This window comes from Halichoerus grypus, chromosome 2 (assembly GCF_964656455.1).
Source record: "Halichoerus grypus chromosome 2, mHalGry1.hap1.1, whole genome shotgun sequence".
Classification (NCBI taxonomy): domain Eukaryota; kingdom Metazoa; phylum Chordata; class Mammalia; order Carnivora; family Phocidae; genus Halichoerus; species Halichoerus grypus.
This window is the reverse complement of record NC_135713.1, coordinates 143,202,864-143,219,656: the sequence shown is the minus strand read 5'-3', so window position 1 is coordinate 143,219,656 and position 16,793 is coordinate 143,202,864.

Genomic DNA, 16,793 nt, shown 5'->3' with positions numbered 1-16,793 from the left:
CCTTCGAGGGAGGTGCCTGCATTTTAGACCTCCACACACCCGTGCAAGTGGAATGCTAGTTCCATGAAAATAGAGCTGGCTCGAGAGGGGCCGTCTGCAACAGCCTGTTTCTAGCTGCGTGTTATGTATGGAACTCGTTCCCCAGGTTCTCACCCGTGGATAACGTAAACAGCTTTCTCTTGCAGAGAGGTGGAAGGTAGCTAAAGGACAGTTTCTCTACACTGTCGTTCCTTCGAGGGAGGTGCCTGCATATTAATGCTCCACACACCCGTGCAAGAGGAATGCTAGTTTCATGAAACTGGAGCTGGTTCGAGAGGTTCTTTCTGCAGAGGCCTGTTTCTCCCTTCGTGCTATGTATGGAACCCGATCCCCGGGCTCTCACCCATGGTACACCGTAAAGTGCATTCTGCTTCAGAGAGTTCGTAGGAGCTAAAGTACGGTTTCTCTACACTGTTGTTCCTTCGAGGGAGGTGCCTGCATATTAAAGCTCCACACACCCGTGCAAGAGGAATGCTAGTTTCTTGAAACGACAGCTGGTTCGAGAGGTGCCTTCTGCACCGGCCTGCTTCTCCCTCCGGGTTATGAATGCAACCCGTTTCCCAGGCTCTCACTCCTGGTACACCGTAAACTGCTTTCTCCTTCACAGAGCTGGACGGTAGCTAAAGCACGTTTTCTCCACACTGTTGTTCCTTCGAGGGAGGTGCCTGGATATTAGACCTCCACACACCCGTGTAAGAGGAATGCTACACTCGTGAAACTGGAGCTCGTTCGAGAAGTACCTTCTGCACCGGCCTGTGTCTCCCTCGGATTTACATATGGAACCCGCTCCCCAGGCCCTCACCCACAGTACACGGTAAACTGCTTCCTCCTTCAGAGAGGTTGACGGTAGCTAAAGCACGGTTTCTCTACACTGTTTTTCCTTCGAGGGAGGTGCCTGTATTTTAGACCTGCACACACCCGTGCAAGTGGAATGCTAGTTCCATGAAACTAGAGCTGGCTCGAGAGGGGCCGTCTGCAACGGCCTGTTTCTCGCTCCGTGTTATGTATGCAACTCGTTCCGCAGTTTCTCACCCGTGGACAACGTAAACTGCTTTCTCCTGCAGAGAGGTGGACCGTAGCTAAAGGACGGTTTCTCTACACTGTCGTTCCTTCGAGGGAGGTGCCTGCATATTAAAGCTCCACACACCCGGGCAAGAGGAATGCTAGTTTCATGAAACTGGAGCTGGTTCGAGAGGTGCTTTCTGCACCGGCCTGTTTCTCCCTCCGTGCTACGTATGGAACCCGTTCCCCGGGCTCTCACCCGTGGTACACCGTAAAGTGCATTCTCCTTCAGACAGTTCGTTGGTAGCTAAAGTACGGTTTCTCTACACTATCGTTCCTTCGAGGGAGGTGCCTGCATTTTAGACCTCCCCAAACCCGTGCAAGAGGAATGCTAGTTTCTTGAAACGACAGCTGGTTCGAGAGGTGCCTTCTGCACTGGCCTGTTTCTCCCTCTGGGTTATGAATGCAACCCGTTCCCCAGGCTCTCACCCCTGGTACAAGGTACACAGTTTTCTCCTTCAGAGAGGTGGACGCTAGCTAAAGCACGGTTTCTCTACACTGTTGTTCCTTCGAGGGAGGTGCCTGCATTTGAGACCTCCACACACCCGTGCAAGTGGAATGCTAGTTCCATGAAACTAGAGCTGGCTCGAGAGGGGCCGTCTGCAACAGCCTGTTTCTCGCTCCGTGTTATGTAAGGAACTCGTTCCCCAGGTTCTCACCTGTGGATAACGTAAACTGCTTTCTCTTGCAGAGAGGTGGAAGGTAGCTAAAGGAGAGTTTCTCTACACTGTCGTTCCTTCGAGGGAGGTGCCTGCATGTTAAAGCTCCACACAGCCGGGCAAGAGGAATGCTAGTTTCATGCAACTGGAGCTGGTTCGAGAGGTGCTTTCTGCACAGGCCTGTTTCTCCCTCCGTGCTATGTATGGAACCCGTTCCCCGGGCTCTCACCCATGGTACACCGTAAACTGCATTCTGCTTCAGAGAGTTCATAGTAGCTAAAGTACGGTTTCTCTACACTGTCGTTCCTTCGAGGGAGGTGCCTGCATATTAAAGCTCCACACACCCGTGCAAGAGGAATGCTAGTTTCTTGAAACGACAGCTGGTTCGAGAGGTGCCTTCTGCACCGGCCTGTTTCTCCCTCCGGGTTATGAATGCAACCCGTTCCCCAGGCTCTCACCCCTGGTACAAGGTAAACTGTTTTCTCCTTCAGAGAGGTGGACGGTAGCTAAAGCACGTTTTCTCCACACTGTTGTTCCTTCGAGGGAGGTGCCTGGATATTAGAACTCCACACACCCGTGTAAGAGGCATGCTACATTCGTGAAACTGGAGCTCGTTCGAGAAGGACCTTCTGCACCGGCCTGTGTCTCCCTCGGATTTACATATGGAACCCGTTACCCAGGCCCTCACCCACAGTACACGGTAAACTGCTTCCTCCTTCAGAGAGGTGGACGCTAGCTAAAGCACGGTTTCTCTGCACTGTTGTTCCTTCGAGGGAGGTGCCTGCATTTTAGACCTCCACACACCCGTGCAAGTGGAATGCTAGTTCCATGAAAATAGAGCTGGCTCGAGAGGGGCCGTCTGCAACAGCCTGTTTCTAGCTGCGTGTTATGTATGGAACTCGTTCCCCAGGTTCTCACCCGTGGATAACGTAAACAGCTTTCTCTTGCAGAGAGGTGGAAGGTAGCTAAAGGACAGTTTCTCTACACTGTCGTTCCTTCGAGGGAGGTGCCTGCATATTAATGCTCCACACACCCGTGCAAGAGGAATGCTAGTTTCATGAAACTGGAGCTGGTTCGAGAGGTTCTTTCTGCAGAGGCCTGTTTCTCCCTTCGTGCTATGTATGGAACCCGATCCCCGGGCTCTCACCCATGGTACACCGTAAAGTGCATTCTGCTTCAGAGAGTTCGTAGGAGCTAAAGTACGGTTTCTCTACACTGTTGTTCCTTCGAGGGAGGTGCCTGCATTGTGGACCTCCATGCACCAGTGCAAGAGGAATGCTAGTTTCTTGAAACTACAGCTGGTTCGAGAGGTGCCTTCTGCACCGGCCTGCTTCTCCCTCCGGGTTATGAATGCAACCCGTTTCCCAGGCTCTCACTCCTGGTACACCGTAAACTGCTTTCTCCTTCACAGAGCTGGACGGTAGCTAAAGCACGTTTTCTCCACACTGTTGTTCCTTCGAGGGAGGTGCCTGGATATTAGACCTCCACACACCCGTGTAAGAGGAATGCTACATTCGTGAAACTGGAGCTCGTTCGAGAAGTACCTTCTGCACCGGCCTGTGTCTCCCTCGGATTTACATATGGAACCCGCTCCCCAGGCCCTCACCCACAGTACACGGTAAACTGCTTCCTCCTTCAGAGAGGTGGACGGTAGCTAAAGCACGGTTTCTCTACACTGTTTTTCCTTCGAGGGAGGTGCCTGTATTTTAGACCTGCACACACCCGTGCAAGTGGAATGCTAGTTCCATGAAACTAGAGCTGGCTCGAGAGGGGCCGTCTGCAACGGCCTGTTTCTCGCTCCGTGTTATGTATGCAACTCGTTCCGCAGTTTCTCACCCGTGGACAACGTAAACTGCTTTCTCCTGCAGAGAGGTGGACCGTAGCTAAAGGACGGTTTCTCTACACTGTCGTTCCTTCGAGGGAGCTGCCTGCATATTAAAGCTCCACACACCCGGGCAAGAGGAATGCTACATTCATGAAACTGGAGCTCTTTCGAGAAGTACCTTCTGCACCGGCCTGTCTCTTCCTCGGATTTACGTATGGAACCCGTTCCCCAGGCTCTCACCCAGAGTACACGGTAAACTGCTTCCTCCTTCAGAGAGGTGGACGCTAGCTAAAGCACGGTTTCTCTGCACTGTTGTTCCTTCGAGGGAGGTGCCTGCATTTTAGACCTCCACACACCCGTGCAAGTGGAATGCTAGTTCCATGAAACTAGAGCTGGCTCGAGAGGGGCCGTCTGCAACAGCCTGTTTCTAGCTGCGTGTTATGTATGGAACTCGTTCCCCAGGTTCTCACCCGTGGATAACGTAAACAGCTTTCTCTTGCAGAGAGGTGGAAGGTAGCTAAAGGACAGTTTCTCTACACTGTCGTTCCTTCGAGGGAGGTGCCTGCATATTAATGCTCCACACACCCGTGCAAGAGGAATGCTAGTTTCATGAAACTGGAGCTGGTTCGAGAGGTTCTTTCTGCAGAGGCCTGTTTCTCCCTTCGTGCTATGTATGGAACCCGATCCCCGGGCTCTCACCCATGGTACACCGTAAAGTGCATTCTGCTTCAGAGAGTTCGTAGTAGCTAAAGTACGGTTTCTCTACACTGTTGTTCCTTCGAGGGAGGTGCCTCCATATTAAAGCTCCACACACCCGTGCAAGACGAATGCTAGTTTCTTGAAACGACAGCTGGTTCGAGAGGTGCCTTCTGCACCGGCCTGCTTCTCCCTCCGGGTTATGAATGCAACCCGTTTCCCAGGCTCTCACTCCTGATACACCGTAAACTGCTTTCTCCTTCACAGAGCTGGACGGTAGCTAAAGCACGGTTTCTCTACACTGTTTTTCCTTCGAGGGAGGTGCCTGTATTTTATACCTGCACACACCCGTGCAAGTGGAATGCTAGTTCCATGAAACTAGAGCTGGCTCGAGAGGGGCCGTCTGCAACGGCCTGTTTCTCGCTCCGTGTTATGTATGCAACTCGTTACGCAGTTTCTCACACGTGGATAACGTAAACAGCTTTCTCTTGCAGAGAGGTGGAAGGTAGCTAAAGGACAGTTTCTCTACACTGTCTTTCCTTCGAGGGAGGTGCCTGCATATTAATGCTCCACACACCCGTGCAAGAGGAATGCTAGTTTCATGAAACTGGAGCTGGTTCGAGAGGTTCTTTCTGCAGAGGCCTGTTTCTCCCTTCGTGCTATGTATGGAACCCGATCCCCGGGCTCTCACCCATGGTACACCGTAAAGTGCATTCTGCTTCAGAGAGTTCGTAGTTCCTAAAGTACGGTTTCTCTACACTGTTGTTCCTTCGAGGGAGGTGCCTGCATATTAAAGCTCCACACACCCGTGCAAGAGGAATGCTAGTTTCTTGAAACGACAGCTGGTTCGAGAGGTGCCTTCTGCACCGGCCTGCTTCTCCCTCCGGGTTATGAATGCAACCCGTTTCCCAGGCTCTCACTCCTGGTACACCGTAAACTGCTTTCTCCTTCACAGAGCTGGACGGTAGCTAAAGCACGTTTTTCCACACTGTTGTTCCTTCGAGGGAGGTGCCTGGATATTAGACCTCCACACACCCGTGTAAGAGGAATGCTACATTCGTGAAACTGGAGCTCGTTCGAGAAGTACCTTCTGCACCGGCCTGTGTCTCCCTCGGATTTACATATGGAACCCGCTCCCCAGGCCCTCACCCACAGTACACGGTAAACTGCTTCCTCCTTCAGAGAGGTGGACGGTAGCTAAAGCACGGTTTCTCTACACTGTTTTTCCTTCGAGGGAGGTGCCTGTATTTTAGACCTGCACACACCCGTGCAAGTGGAATGCTAGTTCCATGAAACTAGAGCTGGCTCGAGAGGGGCCGTCTGCAATGGCCTGTTTCTCGCTCCGTGTTATGTATGCAACTCGTTCCGCAGTTTCTCACCCGTGGACAACGTAAACTGCTTTCTCCTGCAGAGAGGTGGACCGTAGCTAAAGGACGGTTTCTCTACACTGTCGTTCCTTCGAGGGAGTTGCCTGCATATTAAAGCTCCACACACCCGGGCAAGAGGAATGCTAGTTTCATGAAACTGGAGCTGGTTCGAGAGGTGCTTTCTGCACCGGCCTGTTTCTCCCTCCGTGCTACGTATGGAACCCGTTCCCCGGGCTCTCACCCGTGGTACACCGTAAAGTGCATTCTCCTTCAGACAGTTCGTTGGTAGCTAAAGTACGGTTTCTCTACACTATCGTTCCTTCGAGGGAGGTGCCTGCATTTTAGACCTCCCCAAACCCGTGCAAGAGGAATGCTAGTTTCTTGAAACGACAGCTGGTTCGAGAGGTGCCTTCTGCACTGGCCTGTTTCTCCCTCTGGGTTATGAATGCAACCCGTTCCCCAGGCTCTCACCCCTGGTACAAGGTACACAGTTTTCTCCGTCAGAGAGGTGGACGCTAGCTAAAGCACGGTTTCTCTACACTGTTGTTCCTTCGAGGGAGGTGCCTGCATTTGAGACCTCCACACACCCGTGCAAGTGGAATGCTAGTTCCATGAAACTAGAGCTGGCTCGAGAGGGGCCGTCTGCAACAGCCTGTTTCTAGCTCCGTGTTATGTATGGAACTCGTTCCCCAGGTTCTAACCTGTGTATAACGTAAACTGCTTTCTCTTGCAGAGAGGTGGAAGGTAGCTAAAGGAGAGTTTCTCTACACTGTCGTTCCTTCGAGGGAGGTGCCTGCATGTTAAAGCTCCACACAGCCAGGCAAGAGGAATGCTAGTTTCATGCAACTGGAGCTGGTTCGAGAGCTGCTTTCTGCACAGGCTTGTTTCTCCCTCCGTGCTATGTATGGAACCCGTTCCCCGGGCTCTCACCCATGGTACACCGTAAACTGCATTCTGCTTCAGAGAGTTCGGAGTAGCTAAAGTACGGTTTCTCTACACTGTCGTTCCTTCGAGGGAGGTGCCTGCATATTAAAGCTCCACACACCCGTGCAAGAGGAATGCTAGTTTCTTGAAACGACAGCTGGTTCGAGAGGTGCCTTCTGCACCGGCCTGTTTCTCCCTCCGGGTTATGAATGCAACCCGTTCCCCAGGCTCTCATCCCTGGTACAAGGTAAACTGTTTTCTCCTTCAGAGAGGTGGACGGTAGCTAAAGCACGTTTTCTCCACACTGTTGTTCCTTCGAGGGAGGTGCCTGGATATTAGACCTCCACACACCCGTGTAAGAGGAATGCTACATTCATGGAACTGGAGCTCTTTCGAGAAGTACCTTCTGCACCGGCCTGTCTCTTCCTCGGATTTACGTATGGAACCCGTTCCCCAGGCTCTCACCCAGAGTACACGGTAAACTGCTTCCTCCTTCAGAGAGGTGGACGCTAGCTAAAGCACGGTTTCTCTGCACTGTTGTTCCTTCGAGGGAGGTGCCTGCATTTTAGACCTCCACACACCCGTGCAAGTGGAATGCTAGTTCCATGAAACTAGAGCTGGCTCGAGAGGGGCCGTCTGCAACAGCCTGTTTCTAGCTGCGTGTTATGTATGGAACTCGTTCCCCAGGTTCTCACCCGTGGATAACGTAAACAGCTTTCTCTTGCAGAGAGGTGGAAGGTAGCTAAAGGACAGTTTCTCTACACTGTCGTTCCTTCGAGGGAGGTGCCTGCATATTAATGCTCCACACACCCGTGCAAGAGGAATGCTAGTTTCATGAAACTGGAGCTGGTTCGAGAGGTTCTTTCTGCAGAGGCCTGTTTCTCCCTCTCCCCGGGCTCTCACCCATGGTACACCGTAAAGTGCATTCTGCTTCAGAGAGTTCGTAGTAGCTAAAGTACGGTTTCTCTACACTGTTGTTCCTTCGAGGGAGGTGCCTGCATTGTGGACCTCCACACACCCGTGCAAGAGGAATGCTAGTTTCTTGAAACGACAGCTGGTTCGAGAGGTGCCTTCTGCACCGGCCTGCTTCTCCCTCCGGGTTATGAATGCAACCCGTTTCCCAGGCTCTCACTCCTGGTACACCGTAAACTGCTTTGTCCTTCACAGAGCTGGACGGTAGCTAAAGCACGTTTTCTCCACACTGTTGTTCCTTCGAGGGAGGTGCCTGGATATTAGACCTCCACACACCCGTGTAAGAGGAATGCTACATTCGTGAAACTGGAGCTCGTTCGAGAAGTACCTTCTGCACCGGCCTGTGTCTCCCTGTGTCTCCCTCGGATTTACATATGGAACCCGCTCCCCAGGCCCTCACCCACAGTACACGGTAAACTGCTTCCTCCTTCAGAGAGGTGGACGGTAGCTAAAGCACGGTTTCTCTACACTGTTTTTCCTTCGAGGGAGGTGCCTGTATTTTAGACCTGCACACACCCGTGCAAGTGGAATGCTAGTTCCATGAAACTAGAGCTGGCTCGAGAGGGGCCGTCTGCAACGGCCTGTTTCTCGCTCCGTGTTATGTATGCAACTCGTTCCGCAGTTTCTCACCCGTGGACAACGTAAACTGCTTTCTCCTGCAGAGAGGTGGACCGTAGCTAAAGGACGGTTTCTCTACACTGTCGTTCCTTCGAGGGAGCTGCCTGCATATTAAAGCTCCACACACCCGGGCAAGAGGAATGCTAGTTTCATGAAACTGGAGCTGGTTCGAGAGGTGCTTTCTGCACCGGCCTGTTTCTCCCTCCGTGCTACGTATGGAACCCGTTCCCCGGGCTCTCACCCGTGGTACACCGTAAAGTGCATTCTCCTTCAGACAGTTCGTTGGTAGCTAAAGTACGGTTTCTCTACACTATCGTTCCTTCGAGGGAGGTGCCTGCATTTTAGACCTCCCCAAACCCGTGCAAGAGGAATGCTAGTTTCTTGAAACGACAGCTGGTTCGAGAGGTGCCTTCTGCACTGGCCTGTTTCTCCCTCTGGGTTATGAATGCAACCCGTTCCCCAGGCTCTCACCCCTGGTACAAGGTACACAGTTTTCTCCGTCAGAGAGGTGGACGCTAGCTAAAGCACGGTTTCTCTACACTGTTGTTCCTTCGAGGGAGGTGCCTGCATTTGAGACCTCCACACACCCGTGCAAGTGGAATGCTAGTTCCATGAAACTAGAGCTGGCTCGAGAGGGGCCGTCTGCAACAGCCTGTTTCTAGCTCCGTGTTATGTATGGAACTCGTTCCCCAGGTTCTCACCTGTGGATAACGTAAACTGCTTTCTCTTGCAGAGAGGTGGAAGGTAGCTAAAGGAGAGTTTCTCTACACTGTCGTTCCTTCGAGGGAGGTGCCTGCATGTTAAAGCTCCACACAGCCGGGCAAGAGGAATGCTAGTTTCATGAAACTGGAGCTGGTTCGAGAGGTGCTTTCTGCACAGGCCTGTTTCTCCCTCCGTGCTATGTATGGAACCCGTTCCCCGGGCTCTCACCCATGGTACACCGTAAACTGCATTCTGCTTCAGAGAGTTCCGAGTAGCTAAAGTACGGTTTCTCTACACTGTCGTTCCTTCGAGGGAGGTGCCTGCATATTAAAGCTCCACACACCCGTGCAAGAGGAATGCTAGTTTCTTGAAACGACAGCTGGTTCGAGAGGTGCCTTCTGCACCGGCCTGTTTCTCCCTCCGGGTTATGAATGCAACCCGTTCCCCAGGCTCTCACCCCTGGTACAAGGTAAACTGTTTTCTCCTTCAGAGAGGTGGACGGTAGCTAAAGCACGTTTTCTCCACACTGTTGTTCCTTCGAGGGAGGTGCCTGGATATTAGACCTCCACACACCCGTGTAAGAGGAATGCTACATTCATGGAACTGGAGCTCTTTCGAGAAGTACCTTCTGCACCGGCCTGTCTCTTCCTCGGATTTACGTATGGAACCCGTTCCCCAGGCTCTCACCCAGAGTACACGGTAAACTGCTTCCTCCTTCAGAGAGGTGGACGCTAGCTAAAGCACGGTTTCTCTGCACTGTTGTTCCTTCGAGGGAGGTGCCTGCATTTTAGACCTCCACACACCCGTGCAAGTGGAATGCTAGTTCCATGAAACTAGAGCTGGCTCGAGAGGGGCCGTCTGCAACAGCCTGTTTCTAGCTGCGTGTTATGTATGGAACTCGTTCCCCAGGTTCTCACCCGTGGATAACGTAAACAGCTTTCTCTTGCAGAGAGGTGGAAGGTAGCTAAAGGACAGTTTCTCTACACTGTCGTTCCTTCGAGGGAGGTGCCTGCATATTAATGCTCCACACACCCGTGCAAGAGGAATGCTAGTTTCATGAAACTGGAGCTGGTTCGAGAGGTTCTTTCTGCAGAGGCCTGTTTCTCCCTCTCCCCGGGCTCTCACCCATGGTACACCGTAAAGTGCATTCTGCTTCAGAGAGTTCGTAGTAGCTAAAGTACGGTTTCTCTACACTGTTGTTCCTTCGAGGGAGGTGCCTGCATTGTGGACCTCCACACACCCGTGCAAGAGGAATGCTAGTTTCTTGAAACGACAGCTGGTTCGAGAGGTGCCTTCTGCACCGGCCTGCTTCTCCCTCCGGGTTATGAATGCAACCCGTTTCCCAGGCTCTCACTCCTGGTACACCGTAAACTGCTTTGTCCTTCACAGAGCTGGACGGTAGCTAAAGCACGTTTTCTCCACACTGTTGTTCCTTCGAGGGAGGTGCCTGGATATTAGACCTCCACACACCCGTGTAAGAGGAATGCTACATTCGTGAAACTGGAGCTCGTTCGAGAAGTACCTTCTGCACCGGCCTGTGTCTCCCTGTGTCTCCCTCGGATTTACATATGGAACCCGCTCCCCAGGCCCTCACCCACAGTACACGGTAAACTGCTTCCTCCTTCAGAGAGGTGGACGGTAGCTAAAGCACGGTTTCTCTACACTGTTTTTCCTTCGAGGGAGGTGCCTGTATTTTAGACCTGCACACACCCGTGCAAGTGGAATGCTAGTTCCATGAAACTAGAGCTGGCTCGAGAGGGGCCGTCTGCAACGGCCTGTTTCTCGCTCCGTGTTATGTATGCAACTCGTTCCGCAGTTTCTCACCCGTGGACAACGTAAACTGCTTTCTCCTGCAGAGAGGTGGACCGTAGCTAAAGGTCGGTTTCTCTACACTGTCGTTCCTACGAGGGAGGTGCCTGCATATTAAAGCTCCACACACCCGGGCAAGAGGAATGCTAGTTTCATGAAACTGGAGCTGGTTCGAGAGGTGCTTTCTGCACCGGCCTGTTTCTCCCTCCGTGCTACGTATGGAACCCGTTCCCCGGGCTCTCACCCGTGGTACACCGTAAAGTGCATTCTCCTTCAGACAGTTCGTTGGTAGCTAAAGTACGGTTTCTCTACACTATCGTTCCTTCGAGGGAGGTGCCTGCATTTTAGACCTCCCCAAACCCGTGCAAGAGGAATGCTAGTTTCTTGAAACGACAGCTGGTTCGAGAGGTGCCTTCTGCACTGGCCTGTTTCTCCCTCTGGGTTATGAATGCAACCCGTTCCCCAGGCTCTCACCCCTGGTACAAGGTACACAGTTTTCTCCGTCAGAGAGGTGGACGCTAGCTAAAGCACGGTTTCTCTACACTGTTGTTCCTTCGAGGGAGGTGCCTGCATTTGAGACCTCCACACACCCGTGCAAGTGGAATGCTAGTTCCATGAAACTAGAGCTGGCTCGAGAGGGTCCGCCTGCAACAGCCTGTTTCTAGCTCCGTGTTATGTATGGAACTCGTTCCCCAGGTTCTCACCTGTGGATAACGTAAACTGCTTTCTCTTGCAGAGAGGTGGAAGGTAGCTAAAGGAGAGTTTCTCTACACTGTCGTTCCTTCGAGGGAGGTGCCTGCATATTAAAGCTCCACACAGCCGGGCAAGAGGAATGCTAGTTTCTTGAAACGACAGCTGGTTCGAGAGGTGCCTTCTGCACTGGCCTGTTTCTCCCTCTGGGTTATGAATGCAACCCGTTCCCCAGGCTCTCACCCCTGGTACAAGGTACACAGTTTTCTCCGTCAGAGAGGTGGACGCTAGCTAAAGCACGGTTTCTCTACACTGTTGTTCCTTCGAGGGAGGTGCCTGCATTTGAGACCTCCACACACCCGTGCAAGTGGAATGCTAGTTCCATGAAACTAGAGCTGGCTCGAGAGGGGCCATCTGCAACAGCCTGTTTCTAGCTCCGTGTTATGTATGGAACTCGTTCCCCAGGTTCTCACCTGTGGATAACGTAAACTGCTTTCTCTTGCAGAGAGGTGGAAGGTAGCTAAAGGAGAGTTTCTCTACACTGTCGTTCCTTCTAGGGAGGTGCCTGCATGTTAAAGCTCCACACAGCCGGGCAAGAGGAATGCTAGTTTCATGCAACTGGAGCTGGTTCGAGAGGTGCTTTCTGCACAGGCCTGTTTCTCCCTCCGTGCTATGTATGGAACCCGTTCCCCGGGCTCTCACCCATGGTACACCGTAAACTGCATTCTGCTTCAGAGAGTTCGGAGTAGCTAAAGTACGGTTTCTCTACACTGTCGTTCCTTCGAGGGAGGTGCCTGCATATTAAAGCTCCACACACCCGTGCAAGAGGAATGCTAGTTTCTTGAAACGACAGCTGGTTGGAGAGGTGCCTTCTGTACCGGCCTGTTTCTCCCTCCGGGTTATGAATGCAACCCGTTCCTCAGCCTCTCACCCCTGGTACAAGGTAAACTGTTTTCTCCTTCAGAGAGGTGGACGGTAGCTAAAGCACGTTTTCTCCACACTGTTGTTCCTTCGAGGGAGGTGCGTGGATATTAGACCTCCACACACCCGTGTAAGAGGAATGCTACATTCATGAAACTGCAGCTCTTTCGAGAAGTACCTTCTGCACCGGCCTGTTTCTTCCTCGGATTTACGTATGGAACCCGTTCCCCAGGCTCTCACCCAGAGTACACGGTAAACTGCTTCCTCCTTCAGAGAGGTGGACGCTAGCTAAAGCACGGTTTCTCTGCACTGTTGTTCCTTCGAGGGAGGTGCCTGCATTTTAGACCTCCACACACCCGTGCAAGTGGAATGCTAGTTCCATGAAACTAGAGCTGGCTCGAGAGGGGCCGTCTGCAACAGCCTGTTTCTAGCTGCGTGTTATGTATGGAACTCGTTCCCCAGGTTCTCACCCGTGGATAAAGTAACAGCTTTCTCTTGCAGAGAGGTGGAATGTAGCTAAAGCACAGTTTCTCTACACTGTCGTTCCTTCGAGGGAGGTGCCTGCATGTTAAAGCTCCACACAGCCGGGCAAGAGGAATGCTAGTTTCATGAAACTGGAGCTGGTTCGAGAGGTTCTTTCTGCAGAGGCCTGTTTCTCCCTTCGTGCTATGTATGGAACCCGATCCCCGGGCTCTCACCCATGGTACACCGTAAAGTGCATTCTGCTTCAGAGAGTTCGTAGTAGCTAAAGTACGGTTTCTCTACACTGTTGTTCCTTCGAGGGAGGTGCCTGCATTGTGGACCTCCACACACCCGTGCAAGAGGAATGCTAGTTTCTTGAAACTACAGCTGGTTCGATTGGTGCCTTCTGCATTGGCCTGTTTCCACCTCCGTGTTATGAATGCAAACCATTTCCCAGGCTCTCACTCCTGGTACACCGTAAACTGCTTTCTCCTTCACAGAGCTGGACGGTAGCTAAAGCACGTTTTCTCCACACTGTTGTTCCTTCGAGGGAGGTGCCTGGATATTAGACCTCCACACACCCGTGTAAGAGGAATGCTACATTCGTGAAACTGGAGCTCGTTCGAGAAGTACCTTCTGCACCGGCCTGTGTCTCCCTCGGATTTACATATGGAACCCGGTCCCCAGGCCCTCACCCACAGTACACGGTAAACTGCTTCCTCCTTCAGAGAGGTGGACGGTAGCTAAAGCACGGTTTCTCTACACTGTTTTTCCTTCGAGGGAGGTGCCTGTATTTTAGACCTGCACACACCCGTGCAAGTGGAATGCTAGTTCCATGAAACTAGAGCTGGCTCGAGAGGGGCCGTCTGCAACGGCCTGTTTCTCGCTCCGTGTTATGTATGCAACTCGTTCCGCAGTTTCTCACCCGTGGACAACGTAAACTGCTTTCTCCTGCAGAGAGGTGGACCGTAGCTAAAGGACGGTTTCTCTACACTGTCGTTCCTTCGAGGGAGGTGCCTGCATATTAAAGCTCCACACACCCGGGCAAGAGGAATGCTAGTTTCATGAAACTGGAGCTGGTTCGAGAGGTGCTTTCTGCACCGGCCTGTTTCTCCCTCCGTGCTACGTATGGAACCCGTTCCCCGGGCTCTCACCCGTGGTACACCGTAAAGTGCATTCTCCTTCAGACAGTTCGTTGGTAGCTAAAGTACGGTTTCTCTACACTATCGTTCCTTCGAGGGAGGTGCCTGCATTTTAGACCTCCCCAAACCCGTGCAAGAGGAATGCTAGTTTCTTGAAACGACAGCTGGTTCGAGAGGTGCCTTCTGCAACGGCCTGTTTCTCCCTCTGGGTTATGAATGCAACCCGTTCCCCAGGCTCTCACCCCTGGTACAAGGTACACAGTTTTCTCCTTCAGAGAGGTGGACGCTAGCTAAAGCACGGTTTCTCTACACTGTTGTTCCTTCGAGGGAGGTGCCTGGATATTAGACCTCCACACACCCGTGTAAGAGGAATGCTACATTTATGAAACTGGAGCTCTTTCGAGAAGTACCTTCTGCACCGGCCTGTCTCTTCCTCGGATTTACGTATGGAACCCGTTCCCCAGGCTCTCACCCAGAGTACACGGTAAACTGCTTCCTCCTTCAGAGAGGTGGACGCTAGCTAAAGCACGGTTTCTGTGCACTGTTGTTCCTTCGAGGGAGGTGCCTGCATTTTAGACCTCCACACACCCGTGCAAGTGGAATGCTAGTTCCATGAAACTAGAGCTGGCTCGAGAGGGGCCGTCTGCAACAGCCTGTTTCTAGCTGCGTGTTATGTATGGAACTCGTTCCCCAGGTTCTCACCCGTGGATAACGTAAACAGCTTTCTCTTGCAGAGAGGTGGAAGGTAGCTAAAGGACAGTTTCTCTACACTGTCGTTCCTTCGAGGGAGGTGCCTGCATATTAATGCTCCACACACCCGTGCAAGAGGAATGCTAGTTTCATGAAACTGGAGCTGGTTCGAGAGGTTCTTTCTGCAGAGGCCTGTTTCTCCCTTCGTGCTATGTATGGAACCCGATCCCCGGGCTCTCACCCATGGTACACCATAAAGTGCATTCTGCTTCAGAGAGTTCGTAGTAGCTAAAGTACGGTTTCTCTACACTGTTGTTCCTTCGAGGGAGGTGCCTGCATATTAAAGCTCCACACACCCGTGCAAGAGGAATGCTAGTTTCTTGAAACGACAGCTGGTTCGAGAGGTGCCTTCTGCACCGGCCTGCTTCTCCCTCCGGGTTATGAATGCAACCCGTTTCCCAGGCTCTCACTCCTGGTACACCGTAAACTGCTTTCTCCTTCACAGAGCTGGACGGTAGCTAAAGCACGTTTTCTCCACACTGTTGTTCCTTCGAGGGAGGTGCCTGGATATTAGACCTCCACACACCCGTGTAAGAGGAATGCTACATTCGTGAAACTGGAGCTCGTTCGAGAAGTACCTTCTGCACCGGCCTGTGTCTCCCTCGGATTTACATGTGGAACCCGGTCCCCAGGCCCTCACCCACAGTACACAGTAAACTGCTTCCTCCTTCAGAGAGGTGGACGGTAGCTAAAGCACGGTTTCTCTACACTGTTTTTCCTTCGAGGGAGGTGCCTGTATTTTAGACCTGCACACACCCGTGCAAGTGGAATGCTAGTTCCATGAAACTAGAGCTGGCTCGAGAGGGGCCGTCTGCAACGGCCTGTTTCTCGCTCCGTGTTATGTATGCAACTCGTTCCGCAGTTTCTCACCCGTGGACAACGTAAAGTGCTTTCTCCTGCAGAGAGGTGGACCGTAGCTAAAGGACGGTTTCTCTACACTGTCGTTCCTTCGAGGGAGGTGCCTCCATATTAAAGCTCCACACCCGGGCAAGAGGAATGCTAGTTTCATGAAACTGGAGCTGGTTCGAGAGGTGCTTTCTGCACCGGCCTGTTTCTCCCTCCGTGCTACGTATGGAACCCGTTCCCCGGGCTCTCACCCGTGGTACACCGTAAAGTGCATTCTCCTTCAGACAGTTCGTTGGTAGCTAAAGTACAGTTTCTCTACACTATTGTTCCTTCGAGGGAGGTGCCTTCATTTTAGTCCTCCCCAAACCCGTGCAAGAGGAATGCTAGATTCTTGAAACTACAGCTGGTTCGAGAGGTGCCTTCTGCACTGGCCTGTTTCTCCCTCTGGGTTATGAATGCAACCCGTTCCCCAGGCTCTCACCCCTGGTACAAGGTACACAGTTTTCTCCTTCAGAGAGGTGGACGCTAGCTAAAGCACGGTTTCTCTACACTGTTGTTCCTTCGAGGGAGGTGCCTGCATTTTAGACCTCCACACACCCGTGCAAGTGGAATGCTAGTTCCATGAAACTAGAGCTGGCTCGAGAGGGGCCGTCTGCAACAGCCTGTTTCTAGCTCCGTGTTATGTATGGAACTCGTTCCCCAGGTTCTCACCTGTGGATAACGTAAACTGCTTTCTCTTGCAGAGAGGTGGAAGGTAGCTAAAGGACAGTTTCTCTACACTGTCGTTCCTTCGAGGGAGGTGTCTGCATGTTAAAGCTCCACACAGCCGGGCAAGAGGAATGCTAGTTTCATGCAACTGGAGCTGGTTCGAGAGGTGCTTTCTGCACAGGCCTGTTTCTCCCTCCGTGCTATGTATGGAACCCGTTCCCCGGGCTCTCACCCATGGTACACCGTAAACTGCATTCTTCTTCAGAGAGTTCGTAGTAGCTAAAGTACGGTTTCTCTACACTGTCGCTCCTTCGAGGGAGGTGCCGGCATATTAAAGCTCCACACACCCGTGCAAGAGGAATGCTAGTTTCTTGAAACGACAGCTGGTTCGAGAGGTGCCTTCTGCACCGGCCTGTTTCTCCCTCCGAGTTATGAATGCAACCCGTTCCCCAGGCTCTCACACCTGCTACAAGGTAAACTGTTTTCTCCTTCAGAGAGGTGGACGGTAGCTAAAGCACGTTTTCTCCACACTGTTGTTCCTTCGAGGGAGGTGCCTGGATATTAGACCTCCACACACCCGTGTAAGAGGAATGCTACATTC